The sequence below is a fragment of the Nylanderia fulva genome, unplaced genomic scaffold, assembly GCF_048542155.1.
Source record: "Nylanderia fulva isolate GAGA-0341 unplaced genomic scaffold, ASM4854215v1 Scaffold997, whole genome shotgun sequence".
In the NCBI taxonomy this organism is placed as follows: domain Eukaryota; kingdom Metazoa; phylum Arthropoda; class Insecta; order Hymenoptera; family Formicidae; genus Nylanderia; species Nylanderia fulva.
Window position 1 is genome coordinate 1 of NW_028191131.1, and position 18,015 is coordinate 18,015.

Consider the following 18,015-nt stretch of genomic DNA (forward strand, 5'->3'; position numbering starts at 1 on the left):
TTCCTCCTCATTATTATTATTTCGGTGTGTCATTTCAGACGACGCCAGGATTTGCACCGCGGCCGGTCGGCGCGGCACAGACACCTCGGGCGAACGTCCAACGATTGCTCGTACGCCCATTGTAAGCGTTGCACAGGGCACAGGCGACGCGCGCGCCATTCTCTGGTCGCCCGCGTCGTGGAAGTGCGCGCTTTTCGGACGCAAGCAGTTTAGGGGTACTAAAACGACCCTCAGCCAGGCGTGGTCCGGGAATTGTATCCGTGGACCGCAATGTGCGTTCGAAATGTCGATGTTCATGTGTCCTGCAGTTCACAAGTTGACGCGCAATTAGCTGCGTTCTTCATCGACCCACGAGCCAAGTGATCCACCGTTCAGGGTAATCGTTCGAAATTTTTGCGTTCGCGAAGAAACGCGCTTCTCGTTCAACCATCGTGGTCTCTTCTCTCGGACGAGAGAAGAGAGAATAATCGTGGTGGCTCTTCGATCAGCCTGTCCGCGCGCGTCCGAGGACGCGCGCGGACCGCCGCCTCCCGCCAGGGAAGGCTACGGCACAAAGATAGAGTTGTGTGTTTCTCGTTCGGAGCGTCTCTCCCGCAACGGGAGAGCCGGGGCGGAAGCTCTTTGAAGAAACCGTCGGACCGACACAGTTGACAGATTGGTCGAAATATCATCGATCCCTTCTCTGTGTTATATATATATATTATAATAATATATGGGGGTCCTCTCGCTCGGCACTCGCGGTCGCACACCGTGTGTTCTCGGCACGCTGACCGCTGCCCCGCGACAACGGGGAGGGCGCGCGTCGACGAACGTCGTGGGTGCTGCACACACGCGTGCGCGGGCATAGGTTACCACCGGTTCGCGCTCAACGCCGAATCGACGCTCTGTGTGTGTGTGTGGCCGGAGAATGGCACACACACGAGCGTGATCGCGAAGCGTCTCGCTCCGAATCGTCGTCGAACACCGCCGGGCGCGCTGCTCTGCTTGCCGACTACTTTCGGTCAGAGAGGCGCGACGGCGTCCGTCGTTATATCAAAACACAACAACAAATTCCGTCAAATCCGTTATTTTCTTTTTCTCTGAGAGCGCCTTTTCAGCGCGTCCATTCAGTCGCCGACTGCTGCGAGCGCGCGTCTCTCCCAAAAGAGAGGACTCTCGACGCAGAGCAGGACCTCCGGAACGTTAATGATCCTTCCGCAGGTTCACCTACGGAAACCTTGTTACGACTTTTACTTCCTCTAAATGCTCAAGATTTGGTCATCTTCCCGGCAACATCGGCAATGCCGAGACATTGCCGCGCACCAGTCCGAAGACCTCACTAAATCATTCAATCGGTAGTAGCGACGGGCGGTGTGTACAAAGGGCAGGGACGTAATCAACGCGAGCTTATGACTCGCGCTTACTGGGAATTCCTCGTTCATGGGGAACAATTGCAAGCCCCAATCCCTAGCACGAAGGAGGTTCAGCGGGTTACCCGGGCCTTTCGGCCGGGGAACACACGCTGATTCCTTCAGTGTAGCGCGCGTGCGGCCCAGAACATCTAAGGGCATCACAGACCTGTTATTGCTCAATCTCGTGCGGCTAGAAGCCGCCTGTCCCTCTAAGAAGATTTGTTTGTACGTTGGTAGTAAAAACCCGCCAGCCGAAGCCGGGGGCCTTCGCGATACCATAAGGTACGCCTATTTTAGCAGGCTAGAGTCTCGTTCGTTATCGGAATTAACCAGACAAATCGCTCCACCAACTAAGAACGGCCATGCACCACCACCCACCGAATCAAGAAAGAGCTATCAATCTGTCAATCCTTCCGGTGTCTGAGCCTGGTGAGGTTTCCCGTGTTGAGTCAAATTAAGCCGCAGGCTCCACTCCTGGTGGTGCCCTTCCGTCAATTCCTTTAAGTTTCAGCTTTGCAACCATACTTCCCCCGGAACCCAAAAGCTTTGGTTTCCCGGAAGCTGCCCGCCGAGTCATCGGAGGAACTTCGGCGGATCGCTAGCTGGCATCGTTTATGGTTAGAACTAGGGCGGTATCTGATCGCCTTCGAACCTCTAACTTTCGTTCTTGATTAATGAATGAGGGAGAGAATGAGAGCGTTGCGGAAGTGAGTGAGATAGCGTGTATGAGAGTAATTGGTGCGAGACTCCGTAAATTCCTGTTTACGGAGACGAACAAAATTTCAAAGAGTGCGAGTGAGAAAATACTGGACATTGTGGGAGAATATGAGGAACAGATGATGAAAATGTTGTGCAAAAATGAGAGAATACAGGGGAAACTGGATGAGTGTATGCATCGAGCGAGTCGGGATTAAGCCTACGGCGGAAGTGGAATGAGCTATGCGAGCGTGAGTGCGAAAAATGTTGTAAAGAGCGTGATTGAAAAGGTACAGGAAGTGAATGTGAAAACAAGTGAAAACGAAAGAGAAGAGTTATGCGGTAATAGTGAGAGCGGATGATGCAAGTGCGAAAGTGACAAGTGAGGAAGTAAAGGAGAGAATGATGAAGCATGTGAGCAAGTCACTGAATGTGCGTGTGAAAGCGGTGAGGAAAGTGAGGAATGGAGGTGTAGCGATTGAGACGATGAGCGAGAGTGAGTTGAAAAGAATAAGAGAGTGTGGTCAGTTTAAGAATGCTGGCCTAAAGGTTGAGCTGCCTCGCAAGATAGGCCCAAAGATCATCTTGTACGATGTGCCGAATGATATGGCGAGTGAAGTGTTAATGAGAGAAATGTATGAGAGGAGCTTGAAAGGGCGAGTGGATGAGAGAGTATTTATGGAACGTGTGCGTGTTGTGAGTAGGAATGCGAAGAAAGATGCAACCTGCGGAAATGTGATATTAGAAGTTACGAGTGCAATAAGAAATGTGCTCTGTAGTGACGGACAAGTGTTTGTGCATTGGAAGGCCTTTAGGGTGAAAGAGTTTTTCAGTGTGCTGAGGTGCCACAAGTGCTTCGCATTTGGGCACATGATGCGGCAATGCACCGAAAAGGAAAGACTGTGCCAAAAATGTGGATGTGTAGGACACATGATGAGAGATTGTAAAAAGGAAAGTGTGTGTAGAAACTGTAAGCTGAAAGGGAGCAAATGTGATCACTCGGTTCTGTCCGAAGTGTGTCCGGAATACGTGAGAGCGTTAGAGAGAGAGAAAGCGAGAATAAATGACGAATGAATGGTGCGTGAATATGGTGCAGTATAACTGCCAGAGAGCGTATGCAATTATGTGTGAGCTGAGTGAGATGATGCGCGAACGTCGAGTGAGTGTAGCACTGCTGCAAGAACCGTATGAAAGGCATGGACATGTGGTGGGCTTGCCCATAGGTATGGATGTGATTGTGTGCGAAAGTGGGACGGTGAAAGCAGCAGTGGTGGTAAATGACTCTAGGTTAGACGTGATGTGCGTGAGAGAGTGTACGAATAAGCTTGGAGTGAGTGTGTGGTTGAAGGGGGACTTTGGCGAAATGTATGTGGTGTCCATGTATTGCCAGTATGGTAAGTGTATCGAGCCGTACTTGGCGTACATGGACAGAGTATGTGAGACGGCCGGGAGAAAGCGTCTGCTGATAGGTATGGATGCGAATGCCGTCTCTCCCTTGTGGTATAGCAAGGGTGGAGGCAGCAGAGAGAGTGAAGCGCGTGGTAGAGTGATTGAGGAATGGATGATTGCGAGCGGGATGAATGTTGTTGAATGAGCCAAGCGAGTTTTACTCGTTCAGCGGGCCGAATGAGGAGAGTGACATCGATGTCACTTTCGTGAACGGCGTGAATGGAGGGTGCCGGTATGAGTGGGAAGTAAAGCCGACTGGGGAGTGAGTGACCATAACGTATTGTTAATACGGATGGTACACAGAGAGAATGTAAATACGAATGAGGGCATGCGTAGATGGGTGTGCAAGGACGTAGACTGGGAAGGATATATGTGTGATATGCGAGAGAGTGCGTTAGAGGATGCAGCGAGCGCCATAGACGAAGCGGATGCGCAGAGCTGTGTAGAGCGAATGATGAAATGGATCCATAGTGCGAATGATCGATGGATGAAGAGGGTAAACCTGTGTATGCTAGGAAGCTTGTGTGGTAGGACGGATGAGCTTGAGAAACTGAAGAAGGCTGTAGGAAGAAGCAGACGTGCCTACCAGCGTGCGAGAAAGAGGAATGGAAGCAGAGTGGAAAAAAGAATGAATGAATATAAGTATGTTTTGCGGGAGTATAAGGAGGAAATGCGAAGAGTGAAAGAGGAAAATTGGAAGCGATTTGTGTGCGTAACTGGGAAGAGGGATCCATGGAGCGATGTATATAAGGTGTGCATGGGAAAGCGTGATAGGGTAAGATTAAGTGGCATAAAAGTGGATGATAGAGTGACGAGTACATGGAAAGAAAGCGCGGATGAGCTAATGAAGAGATTCTTCCCGGCAGCAAGGACGAACGTGGCGATAGACGCCAGGGGAGACGTGAGGGAGGAAGAAAAGCAGTTTGAATGGAGCGAAGTGGATGTGGCAGTGAGATCGATGAAAGTGGGTAAGGCACCTGGTATGGATGGTGTGAGTGCTGAGATGTTGCGAGCGATTTGGCGTGCTGTCCCGGTATGGATGAAAAGAATGTATGATGTATGTCTGAATACAGCGTGTTTCCCCCCGGCGTGGAAGACTGCGCGGGTGGTAGTGTTATTGAAGTCTCCCAATAAACCTAGGTCGGACCATGGGTCTTATAGGCCCATTTGACTGCTGTCCGTGCTGGGAAAAGTGTTGGAGCGAATGATGGTTGGAAGACTCGAGCGAACGATGGGTGGAAGAATGTGTGACGCCCAGTACGGATTCGTAAGGAATCGGTCACCGAGGATGCATGGAATCGAGTGCATGACTGGGTGAATGGGTCGGAGAGAAAGTATGTGTTAGGAGTGTTCGTGGACTTCAAAGGAGCGTTTGATAACCTAGAGTGGGAATGTGTGATCGAGAAATTGCGTGAGGTTGAATGTGAAAAAATTGAATTATGGAAGAGCTATTTTAGCGGCAGGCGTGTATGCATGATGGGTGCGTGTGACACAGTGTGGAAAGACGTAAAGCGTGGCTGCCCGCAGGGCTCCATCTGTGATCCATTTATATGGAACCTAATGATGGATGAACTGTTGTGGCGGCTGCGTGAGAGTGAATGTAAAGTGGTTGCGTACGCGGATGACTTGTTGTTGGTCGTCGAAGGACAGAGCCGAGCGGAGTTGGAGAGAAAGGGTACTAAGTGGATGAGAATGGTGTACGAATGGGGAGTGAAAGTAGGTGTGAGTGTGTCTGAGAACAAGACTGTGATGATGTTGATGAAAGGTAGTATGGCTGGGACGAGGCCTCCCAATGTACGAGTGAATGATAGATGCGTGAGGTATGCGAGGAGCGTGAAATATCTGGGTGTTTGTGTGAGTAAAAGGATGAACTACAGGTTGCATCTGGAGTGTCTGAGAAAGAAATGTATGAATGTGGTGGGAAAATTAAGACGCGTGTTGAGAAGTGAGTGGGGTTTGCGAAAGAAAGCTGTGACTGTGTTGTATAAAGGTCTGTTCATGTCGTGTGTGATGTATGGAGCGAGTGTATGGTATGGAGTGATGAGATTTGAATATGCGAGGGAGCTCATAAATAGGTGCCAGCGAGTGGTGTTGAGTGCGTGTCTGAATGTATGTAGAACGGTCTCCACGGCGGCCATGCAAGTCCTTATGGGTGGCTTGCCGTGGGACCTGGAGTGCGTGAGAAGAGGAGTGTTGTATAAGGTGAGAAAGGGAATTAGTATGAGTGAGTATGATGTAGTGAATGATAGTGACTTGCGTGAGAGAGGTGTGGAAGGATGTATGGAATTGGTGAGTGAAAGGCTGTATGAGATGTGGCAGAATAGATGGAATAAGTGCGAGAAAGGAAGAGTGACGTATGAATTTATAAAGAATGTAAGGTTCGCGGGTGAGTGCCGAGAGTTCGAGCCTAGCTTGAGCCTGGGCTATATCCTGACAGGGCATGGAAGTTTGAATGAATTCCTGTATAAGCGTGGTCTGTCTGAGAGTGAGAGCTGTGCATGCGGAGCGGAGAGAGAGAATTAAAAGCATGTGTTGGTTGAGTGTCCAATGTATGGTAATGTGAGGAACCTGAGTGAGTGGGGTGTGATTGTGCGAGAGAATGGCAGTGTGGATGTGAGTCGCATGTTGGAGTGTAAGGAAAGGTATGAAAGTGTTGGTGTGTATGCGAAGATTGTATTTCAGAGAAGGAGGGCGATGCTGAAAGGAGGATAAGAGAAGCCAATGTTCCCGAGGAACATAGGCCGACCACTGCCTGGGAGGTGTAGGCCTCCGAAAGCTGGGAGTGGTCTCGGCCACGAAGATCCAACCAGTGATCTTGACTGGTACCACGGGAGTCGGGTTGCCCAGGGGGATTCGTCCCTCGTCCCGGCAATTGGGGTCGGACTCGTGGGGGTAGTGGTTGAAGCCGCATGCTGGTTAGGGGCTCTCGGGCCTCGACGGGTGAGCAGCGTATCTGCTCGGGCACCAGTCCTGCACAGCTGGTAGAGCGTTGGACAGGCGCTCGCCCCAACCGGTGGGTTGCCGAAGAGTCCTACAAACTCGGAGGCGCTACTGGTAGTTCCTGGCCTGCTGGAACGAGCTGATTGGGCTTATCCCAATTCCGCACCCATGGGGGTCGTGTGATTAAGCTCTCTGAGCAGGTACCGCACGTTAAATCAACCACGGACATCTGTTCCTATCTACTTTCCCCAGGAGGCTATTGACGATTCGACAGTAGTACGGGCATGACGCACCCGGGGCCCATAGGTCCCTTTCAAGCCAGGATGGGAGGCATCGTGTCTGGGGCTGCATGGCCGCGGGGAGGTTAATTTGCGCGACCGCAAACGATCCCCCAGGGGCACCTGGCGCAACCTCTGTGGTATATAAGTCGCCTTACCCAGGTGATGGAGGCTCTGCCTGAGTGGACATTTTTTTTCCTGCCATACTCGTGGGATATACATGGAAAGAACAAAACTCAAACAAAAACACAAAAACTTGGCTGATACTTTGGTAACGACTAATGCTGGCACGAAAGTAACCGAAACTCTGAACGCCGAAAAAGAGAGAAAAAGAGAATTGCTGTTTGCGCGAAGGGGATCTGTAAGTAGATCACCACCTCCTTCGGGTAGTACCCAAAAAGACACTGAAGAGACGCATGAAGGGAACACAAGGCTGAGTGATTCTGAAAATGAGAAGGATGGATATGAAAGATTAGAACAGAGCACAGGAGTAAATGAAGTAGAGGAGATGATGGAGACAAAGGAACAGCTCGAGACATTCATGTTTAATGATAACAACAAAATAACAAAATCTGCAATAAAATACATATTGTCCAAATGGGCAGTACTAGAAAATAGACTACATAATGTAGTTTTAGAAAAAGAAAAATGGAAAGCTGCTTACCAAGCTGTTGCTGACTTGAGGCCTAAAGGACTCTCCTATGCCAATGTTACGGCAGGAACTCCAAGGACTGCTACAGGTGCTGTAAAAGAAAAAGAAAGGAAGTCAGATACTACGCACAAAGTAGTACTAATTAAACCTATAAAAGAAGACGAAGATGCGAGAACGAATAGTGAAATAAAGAAGGAGGTTATAAAGGAACTGACAAGTACAAATAAAAGGCTGAGGATAAAGGCAATAAGGCAAATAAGAGGAAAAGGAGTAGTGGTGGAGGTAGATGAAAGAGACGGGGACTTTGTGAAAAGAATAAACCTAACAACAAAGAAATTGAAAGTAGAGGAGCCAAGGAAAATAAATCCTACTCTTATAATTTATGACGTAGACAGGGAATATAAGTTTGAAGATCTCAAAGAAGATTTCATTCTTAAAAACTGTGACGATCCGGATCCAATCGAAATAGAAGAATACAAAAAGGATTGTGTGGGAGTAACTATGACTCTCTCGGTCCTCAAAGCAACACGCTGCGATGGTACTTAGAGAGAGTCGTGGTTGGTTCGTGATGCGCCAACGAAGTCCTCTAGTAAGGACCTTCAGCCTCTCACGTCCAAGTTGTACCTCCATCTCCTTGTGGTGCTCCCGGAAACGGCCTACTTTGAAAGTTTAAACTCGGTAGGTGTCGACTAAGAGAGTGTACAGCGAAGTGCGCCCCTAAGGGCTTCGGCCCATGCGCCTACGGTCATGGTGAGTTGTGGGGCTAAGAAAGACCGGGGTTTCTTGGGGGGCTCTCGGTTGTCAATCCGTTTGCCCCCCTACACGCAGTTAATTATGGAGAGAAATTTGAATGAGAATACTGTCCCGGGTTCTCGGATGGCCCGGGGACTGCGTGCGAGTGCTCGCTTGAGTGAGAGCGCGAGAGGTGCGGAGGACCCTGACGGGGTCGCAGCTGGTCCGTCGCAAACCACTATAAGGACCAGCCAGGCTGAAGTGGACAGCCTAGAGGAGGAAATGGTCAGCTGTGAGCAGTGTTCGGCGAGGTTCCGGAACATGCGTGGTCTTGGTGTCCACAAAGTACGTGCTCACCCACTACAAGCCAACAGTGCTATCAATGTTGACCGCGTAAAGGCCAGATGGTCAGTTGAAGAAACTAGACTCATGGCACGCGCTGAGGCTGAAGGCACCTTAGCCGGGGAGCTTTTCATTAACCAGTATCTGGAGACAAGGTTCCCCTCTAGGAGTCCCGAAGCCATCCAGGGTAACCGGCAACAGGAGCCTTACCGAGTGATGGTTAGAGACTTCTGCCAAGAGATCCAATCGCGTCGCGCGATTGTGATCGATGAGGGCGATAGGGATGGTGCGGTGATGACACGAGCCGACACCATTCCTGCGGCCACTGAGGCTAGTACTGACGATCAAAGCGCACATCAGCCTTCCCCTGAACAAAGTTCTCAGAGGCTGCGGGACAAGATACAATCACTCGTAGAGCAGAGTGCGGCGTTCCGTAGCTACGAGGCTGATACTCTTGCTGGCACGGCAAGAGATGCTCTGACGGCGGGGAGGGTCGACGTCTTGGCTATCAACAGATGGCTGGGCATGATCTTCCCTCGGCCGCTACAAGTGCGCCCTCCGCAACGCGTTTCGGCAAAGAAGCACTGTCCTCCAGTCAAGCGAGAGAGCAGGGAGCAGAGGAGAAAGAGGGAGTATGCAATTGTGCAATCCTTCTACAAGAAGAACAAGAAGTCCTGTTTGTCGCGTATCCTCGAGGGCGACTCGGTGCGCAAGAGGCCGTCTGCTGTCGAATTCTTTAACTGCTGGCGCCCCATTATGGAGGCCTCCAGCGGTGCGGATGGAGACATGACGGACTTGCGTGAGTCGTTTGAGGAAGAGGCACAGGCTGCAAGTGCTGGCCGGGGCCGTACGTCAAGTTTGAGAGGGATTCACCTCGAAGGTCTCGGCGATGGCGCTGCCACGGATCCAGTTCCTGTGGCGGATAAGACCTTGCTCTGGGATTCTATAACACCTGCAGAGGTAAACAGGATTTCCGTAAGGACTGGCACTGCGCCCGGATGGACCAGATTACGCCGAGGATGTGGAACGCTGTACCTGCGATTCTTCGTGCGCTTCTGTTCAATCTGCTGCTCCTGGCAGTGACGATCTCCTCGTCATTCGCCACAACCAGAACGGTGGCCACAACTCCTTGTGAAGGGGGGTATGTCCGATCGGCCAGGTCCGACGGAGTACCGTCCTCTCAGCATAAGATCCGTTATAACAAGACACTTCCACAAGATATTGGCAAAGAGATTGGCAGCCCTCGACATCTTCGACAAGCGCCAAAGGGGGTTCCGGCCGGTGGACGGGGTATGTGAGAACGTCACAGTCCTTTCATCCGTGCTTTGGGACGCCCGGAGGCGTTGTCGTTCTCTGCATGTGGCGTGCGTTGATCTGTCGAAAGCTTTCGATACGGTTGCGCACGCTGCTATTCATACGACTCTCGATGAGCTGGGGCTCCCTCGGGAGTTTAGAGAGTACGTAAGGGCTGTCTATTCGAATGCGCTGACCGAGTTGCAGGGGGTCAACGCTGAGGAAGTGTCGGCCATTATGATTGGCCGTGGCGTGAGACAGGGTGATCCGTTGTCGCCCCTGCTGTTCAATCTGGTCGTAGATAGAGCACTAGGAATTTTCTCGGAGGACGTTGGCTATCGGTTGGGTAACCGGCTTATCAATGCGCTGGGCTACGCAGACGACATTGTGCTCCTGGTCTCTACCAGAGATGGTCTGCAGGAGAACTTGACACGGCTTCAGACGCCTTTATGCGAAATGGGCTCGAGATCAACGCGAGAAAGACCGGAGTGCTGTCCATGGTGGCGTCCGGCAGAGACAAGAAGGTGAAGGTGGATACCACACCTTATTTCACCGTGGGGGGGAGCGATGATACCGCAAAGATCACTGGTCAATGTCTGGACGTATCTGGGCTGCGAATACACAGGTGCTAGGGAACTCGCAAGCGATCCACCCTTAGCTCAGGCCATCGAGCAACTCACGAGGGCACCTCTTAAGCCGCAACAGCGGCTGAGGTTGTTGCGTGACTGTCTCCTTCCACGGTATTATCACCGATGGACAGTGGGTACGGTCTCGGCCAAAACCCTCAAGGGTAAGAATATCATCGTACGCACCGCGGTGCGACGATGGCTGCGTTTTCCCCATGATGTTCCTGCTGGATACCTGCATGCGCCGAAACAGAGTGGCGGGCTTGGAATGCCTCTATTGAGAACTTTGATCCCAATTTTGAAACATAACCGACTGCAGCGGTTGTGTCGGAGTACTCTACCCGCAGCATGCGCGGCTGCCGAAATCACGTATGTGGCTAGGCAGCTTGTCTGGTGTGAAAACCAGATGCGAGTGCGGGGTCACAGAGTGACTACGACCGCTGAGCTCGGACAGCAGTGTGCGGCCTGGTTGCGCGAGTCGTGCGATGGGAGTGGACTCAGAGAGGTTGCGGCCTCCAACCTGAGCTCCTACTGGGTATCGGCTGGCGCCGATGCCATCCCAGGTGCCGACTACGTGCACTATCACCACATACGAGCTAACTGCATACCGTCTAAAGCGAGATGCTTCCGAGGTCGTGATGGGCGCGATAATCGCTGTCGTGCCGGTTGTCCCGAAACCGAGACGCCGGCTCACTGCGTGCAACGCTGCTTCAGAACGCACGGTGTGAAAATCCTGCGGCATGACGACCTATGCCGTCAAGTTGGTGGCTATTTACAGCAGAAGGGATGGCGCGTCGATGCGGAACAAGCGTATTCGACGTCTGCCGGCCGGAGGCGGCCCGACCTGACCATCGCTAAGGGTGGTGAGGCAGTGGTCGTAGACGCGCAGGTAGTGTCTAGCAAAACCGCGTTGGAGATGTCCCACGAGCATAAGGTGGAAAAGTACCGGTCATGTAATGATCTGGCAGCCGCTGTGGCGGAGCGCACAGGAGTACCACGAAATAATGTTCGTTTTACCGCTATTACTATTTCGTGGCAAGGTGTCTGGTGCTCGCGAAGCGAGTCTGAGTTGCGGGGGCTGGGTTTAACGTCCGCCCAGCTCCGAACGTTGACGACTCGGGTCTTGTGGGGCTCATGGCTGGAAACGTTTTAACGCAATGACATCGCGTTATAACGAGAGAAGACGGAACGTGGCCTCATCTAGTGGTGCATGATGGATGGCGCGTAGAGTTGGGGGCCTCCGCATCATTCGCGCGAGTTTGAATGATTGCGTGAATGGTCGAGGTGAAATACGAGCTGCCTTTAGCTAGCTCCGACCTTCACGATCCAGGGTGTTGACTGCGAACACCAACAGTAAACAGCTCTGCAATATCGCTGTCGGTGGCTACTTGGCGACTGTGATTTTGTAGCAGTCGTCGCGCACCGTAGGCGAAACAGCCAAATGCCTCGTCATCTAATTAGTGACGCGCCATCGCCACCCACCCCTGACCCCTTTTCAGGCCCTTCTCGTCGGCCGCCCGCTGGGCCACGACGCCGCCCAACACCCGCTGCCCCTGTCCCTGCTCCCCGCAAGCCCCGCAATTCCCATGCCCACACTGTGATCGTGCGTTCACCACGAAGACCGGACTCGGCCTCCATCGCCGACGTGCACACGAGGCCATCGTCAACGAGGAGGTTAACGTCGAGAGGGTTAACCGCCAATGGAGCGACGAAGAGAAGCGCATGATGGCGAGGGAGAAGGCGCTTGCCGCGAATCGAGGCGTAGGGTTTATGAATCAACATCTGTTAACCGTTGTAACGTCCAGACAATTTCAAAACTTCAAACTTTTTCATAACTTTATTCTTTAATCTATTAGTCATGACAATCTCTAACCTGCATGAAAGACCGGTAATAACGAATATTTAATCACATATAATTACTCGTAGGATAAAACATGTCTTCTCACAAATGACGACAGAGTAATAATTCACTTTTAAATTTAATAATATTGATAGCATAAAAGGCATAATTAATAAAGACTCTCTACTCTCGATCATTCGTTAGGAAACATAAACCTGAAACAAGAATAAGCGTGCCTATATTATAACTATTCATAATTCAAGAGACTTAAAAATCGTACACGTAATGCGTAGTAACATTGTAGCCGTCACACGTTCGAAAGTACTAAATAAGGATACCATAGTTCGACTATGAATATTTAAAATCCTCATTGATTATTTGTGAGAAAACCTAAAATAAGGTTAAGAACGTATATATATATATATATATATATATATATATCAATCGTATACTTTGACGACACTATATATATTCTCTGGCGATTTCAATGACTGTATAAGACATGTAGTATTCTCTGGCGATCTCAATGACTGCATAAGACATACGGTATTCTCCGGCGATTTCAACGACAGTATAAGACATAATATTCATTTTACTAATATTAAATATATATATTATTCAATAGTATTAAATTTTAAATATGTACACTATATATATATATATATATATATTAACACACAAAATTCTTATACCTGAAATATTTATATATATATATCGCTTATAAAGAAGTATACTAAGTAATTAAATAATTATGTATGAAAGCCGCTTTACTATGTGAACTCGGCTTTACTCGCAAGGAAACATCCAGAAGATTCTAGAAGGTTCTAGAACAATAGCGTGATGCAATGCATGATGCAACGCTGAAACACGTTGCAACCTGCAAGGCCCATTGCAAGCCGCATAGCGATGAGTCACCAGCCACCTGCAAAATCGATTACCAAGAAGAAGATAAGATAAGTCGGAGCGCATAGCCAACAAAGGCATACAGCTATCGCTACCGAGAATAGGATAAGGAAAGTCGGAGCGACCGGCGATGAGTCACCTAGGAACGCCGCTATCTCTACTAAGAAGCCATCTCTCCGGGACTTAACCGTCGCAATCTCTACCAGGAACAGATTATCTCCGGTACTTCCCCGGCACATCTCTCTTACCATTGGCTGAGCCACATCGCCCGATGGGAGGAGCGAGCCCCATTTTTGGGTATATAAACCCGGCTCCCGGCACGGAACGGCAGTGATTTCGTCGCAGTGGTTCCAGTCAACAACAATCCAGCACTCAACCAGCAAATACTACGGGGCTCTGAAGACATCGAGACATAGCCGCCATTTCGGACCGAGGTACCGAGGCTCCTCAGCTCTTCAACTCAGAGGGAAGAACACAGTAGCGAAGTGTACCATAGCAAGGCACATAAGACATTGTCTAACCTTGTGAGTATTTAAGCCAGTTCACATATCCCTAAATAGTAAAGCGCGACGGACACTCATTATATTTAATCATTATATTTAATTAATTATTTAACCACTGAATTTCGAACTCAATCTTATTTCACACTACGAACTCTGAATTTAATTATTTAACCACTGAATTTCGAACTCAATCTTATTTCACATTACGAACTCTGAATTTAATTATTTAACCACTGAATTTCGAACTCAATCTTATTTCACATTACGAACTCTGAATTTGAATACAGACATAAGCCATATATTACTCTGCGTTTCCGATATTATTCCAATCTACGATTTGCATCTGCATACGTCTGCGTTACAATCGTCGATCTATTTAATATTTTATCCAATACTATTCAATATTATTTAACCGATATCGCATACTTATTCAATCTATTATAATAAATATACTTATGTATTTTATTATATCACTGCTTATTTATATATGTATGTAACCCCGTATCCTACTACCTATTAGCGAATTGAATAACGCTAATTCCTCAGTACACATTAGAATATTATATCCTGTCAGAAGGTAAATTCGCAAATCATCTCAGAGATGCACGTTTAGTAAAGTGAACGTCGCATTAGCCTAATAAGACCAGGACCTGAGAACCCGGAATAACCGGATGTATACCTACCTCTCTATTCTTTTATGCTTTTAATACCTTGCACTTTCCAATAATTGCGAATTACTTTACCACACCGACTGACAGTGATCTTGCATATTGATATTTAAATTTATTTGACAAGTGTACTCCACCTTACCCTATTTGCTACTATTAAAACCATACCCTGTCATAAGGTAAATTCGTTACTACGATTCTGAGATGCACGTTCTGTAAAGTGAACGTCGCATTAACCTTCGGGGACCGGAATCCACGGGCAACCGTACATTTCTTCACCCTTCCCTGCTTACTCTCTCTCTGCTTTACAAACCTAACGAATTACTTTACCAAACCAAATGACAGTGGTCTTAATGATTATTAAAAATAATTAATTCACAATTTACAATTCAATTATTGATGCCTGAAGCTACACGTATTAATACTCTTAATATAGATATTAATACTTATATTCAAACCTCTATTCCTAACTCCTCTATACCCATTAGAGTTATATCCTGTCAGAAGGTAAATTCGCAAATCATCTCAGAGATGCACGTTTAGTAAAGTGAACGTAGCATTAGCCTATTAAGACCAGGACCTGAGAACCCGGAATAACCGGATGTACACCTATCTCTCTATTCTTTCATGCTTTTAATACCTTGCATTTTCCAATAATTGCGAATTACTTTACCATACCAACTGACAGTGATTTTGATATTCATTGACAATTTGTTACTTCAAAGTCTAAGATTTATTTATTCATTAAGAATTACTATTTCAAAGTTTAAGATTTAATTATTAAAGATTGAAACATCAAGTATTAATATTCTCAACGCAGATATTAATACTCCTATTCAAATCCTTCCTTTTATCCACATTATTACCAATTCTCATTTAATACAGGTTTATTATAATAATTACTGACATAAGGTTAATTTATTAATAGGTGAAGGGCTTTCTCGCATAAGATTAACCTTTCATCTTTGTTCGCTTTCATTAACGAGTAAATCACGCTACAAACGTGAGTCATATTCAATTATTTCAAATAATAGAACAATCTATCTTTCGATTTATTCATGTGAATTTATTTAACCGTTAGATGGTCTCTCCTTTCCGACGAAGGAATCAGATCGATCGAAACGAGCAGCACCTTCACAGACTACGCGAACGTAGACCTCGAAGACCTCTAAATCTAAACGTTCAAATTTATCCAACGCGAATAATCATACAACCTCCCTCTTCAGACGCTTATTCGCCAATTAATAATATTCCTCCGTACATTGACTATTCTCACCCTCAATTTCCTGAACAGTCTCATTCAGAATCAAATACTTACTTAATCGATCCAAATCATCAAATTTTAACTGACCCTGATTATTACGTCCATGAGCAAACTCAACAATTAGCATCTCCGGAATACGATCCATTTTTACAACCCAATTCTAATATTTTCGACGAAGACACCGTGGTACTCGCTCCCGACGACGTCAATAATTTCATCCCAGAAGGAGCACAGAATAATTTTAGTTCCTTTATAAACCATCTTAACCAATCTAACGACTCTGAACAGGAGCTCAATAACATTGTAATACAGTTCCAAACTCATCCTGAACCGAGTCAGGACCAGTAGATTTTGTGTCGACATAAAGGATTTATAAATGAATAAACAATTTTTATACTTGTAAAATATCTTTATTTCTTGACCCGACCCGCAGAATTCCTTCTCCATCCGACTTTCTCAATCGAATCTCAAGCTCTCGGCATCCCAGGGTATAGCCGGCCTAGCAGGTTGCCCTAAAAAAGTAGAGAGCAGCTTCTCGAACGTTTACCGAGGTAGACGCAAGAGAAGACCGACTTGTGCATAAAGTGATTTACCGTAAGGTGAATTGCCGGACGTAACAAGTAGGCCCTTTATTTCTGGTGGCAGCGGTGGGATAGGCCCTTTATTTCTGGTGACAGCGGTGGGATTGGCCAAAAGAGATCGTTGAGAGGTCGCGGAGATTGATCTGTGCGATCGGTGTTATTTCACAAGTCAATTCAAGTAAAGCAAATTACAAACTACAAATTTTAAAACAAAATGTCTCTTGTTAGAACCCCAGTACACTCAGACAATTCAGAAAACCGAGTACTCACTCGTAGTCAACTTAATCTTTATTTTCAAACGCTAAACGACAAAGAAGCTCAATTAACAGCACAAGCTGAAACAATACGAAATAGAGAAGAAAATTTACTTTCATTTCAACGGACATTAGAGCAAGATAGAAACATGGAAGACGGTTCGGTAACCGGAATTTCAGAACAATTAGCTGCACAATTAACCCTTATGGAAAAATTATCGGAACAAGTAACTCGCTTGTCGCGACGTATAGATATAGTCGAACATTCTAACACTATGCAGGAACATTATGATAAAATAGAAACGCAAAGACCACCTACTCCTTCTCATCAAAACTCCCCTATTCATCTAAAAGACGCTATAGACACGATCCCTAAATTCGACGGTCACAAAATGTCCGTCCTCCACTTCACGAAAATTTGCGAAAGAGCACTTCAACTAATCCCTGAATATCAGGAATATCATCTTGTTCAATTAATTATTAACAAATTACAAGGGCATGCCTATGCCGCAATCGGAGGAGTCGAATTCAATAGCTTACGAGATTTAACGCGACGTTTAAAACTTATTTTCGGTCCGAACAAATCCATCGATCAATATCGAGGAGAATTAGCAAACATATTCATGAAACATAACGAAAACATTTTTGATTACATTGCGCGTGTTCAAGAATTAAGAACGGCAATCATAGACGGAGAAGCTGATATTTGCGGAAATCTTGACGACGAAGTTAAAGATAACATTGAGAAAAGTGTTACTAATAGTTTTATTAACGGACTACCTTCTGATTTATTAATCCGCGTGAAATTAGAACGACCCTATACTTTTGAACAAAGCATTGTCACAGCCATCCAATTATCTAAAACTTTAGAAGCAGAAAACCTTCGAAAGAAAACTATCGCCTTTAATCGTGCTTATACTCTACCTCGTGCAGACATAAATTATCCGACGGCACGACAAACCGTAAATAACGTTAATAATAACCCCCCTATAATTAATACCTCACGCAATAATATTTCTTCAACTGCTCCCTTCATTAAACCTTTGACACCAGGTCAACCAGGACCAAACTTTCCAGCTACTAAAATCTGTCGTTATTGTAAGAGTTCCGGTCATTTCATGAGCGAATGTCGGAAACTTGCTTATAAAAGATCACTCGAGCAAAATCAAGCTCGACCCAGCACTTCTTTTGCTAATTCGGGAAACCCCCAAAGCGTTCCGGAAAAATCCGACGTCCGCCGGAACGAAGCTCCGATAGGACGCACCCAATCGACAAACATGATTCTCACTCAAAAATCTATTCCAACCACATCACTCGAATCTGCAGTGTAGACAAAGAATTCAACCACAACGACTTACCTTCTGTTAAACTCATATCCCCGCATTTATCTCATGAATGTAACTTCATGATTGACTCTGGCTCCGGTATAAATCTTATCAAACAACAATTCGTATTACCTCACGTTAATCTAAATAAAGATAATATTATATCCATTCGAGGGATCTCTTCTGAAACTATAATAACTTTAGGTTCCATAACCATTCATCTGTTGGACAGACCTACTTTATTCCATGTCATATCAGACTCTATTTGCATTCCCCAA

General features: G+C 47.0%; 1 non-coding gene and 1 pseudogene across 1 annotated transcript; both read right to left on the reverse strand.

The window, feature by feature from the left end:
- Positions 1 to 224: 224 nt before the first annotated feature.
- On the reverse strand, positions 225 to 379 carry LOC114941067 (5.8S ribosomal RNA). The gene has a single exon (XR_003821578.1). It is a non-coding gene; the product is annotated as a 5.8S ribosomal RNA (ribosomal RNA).
- Positions 380 to 1,191: 812 nt separating this feature from the next.
- On the reverse strand, positions 1,192 to 1,922 carry LOC146719407 (small subunit ribosomal RNA; annotated as a pseudogene; the record flags this gene model as incomplete).
- Between the last annotated feature and the right edge of the window lie 16,093 nt (positions 1,923 to 18,015).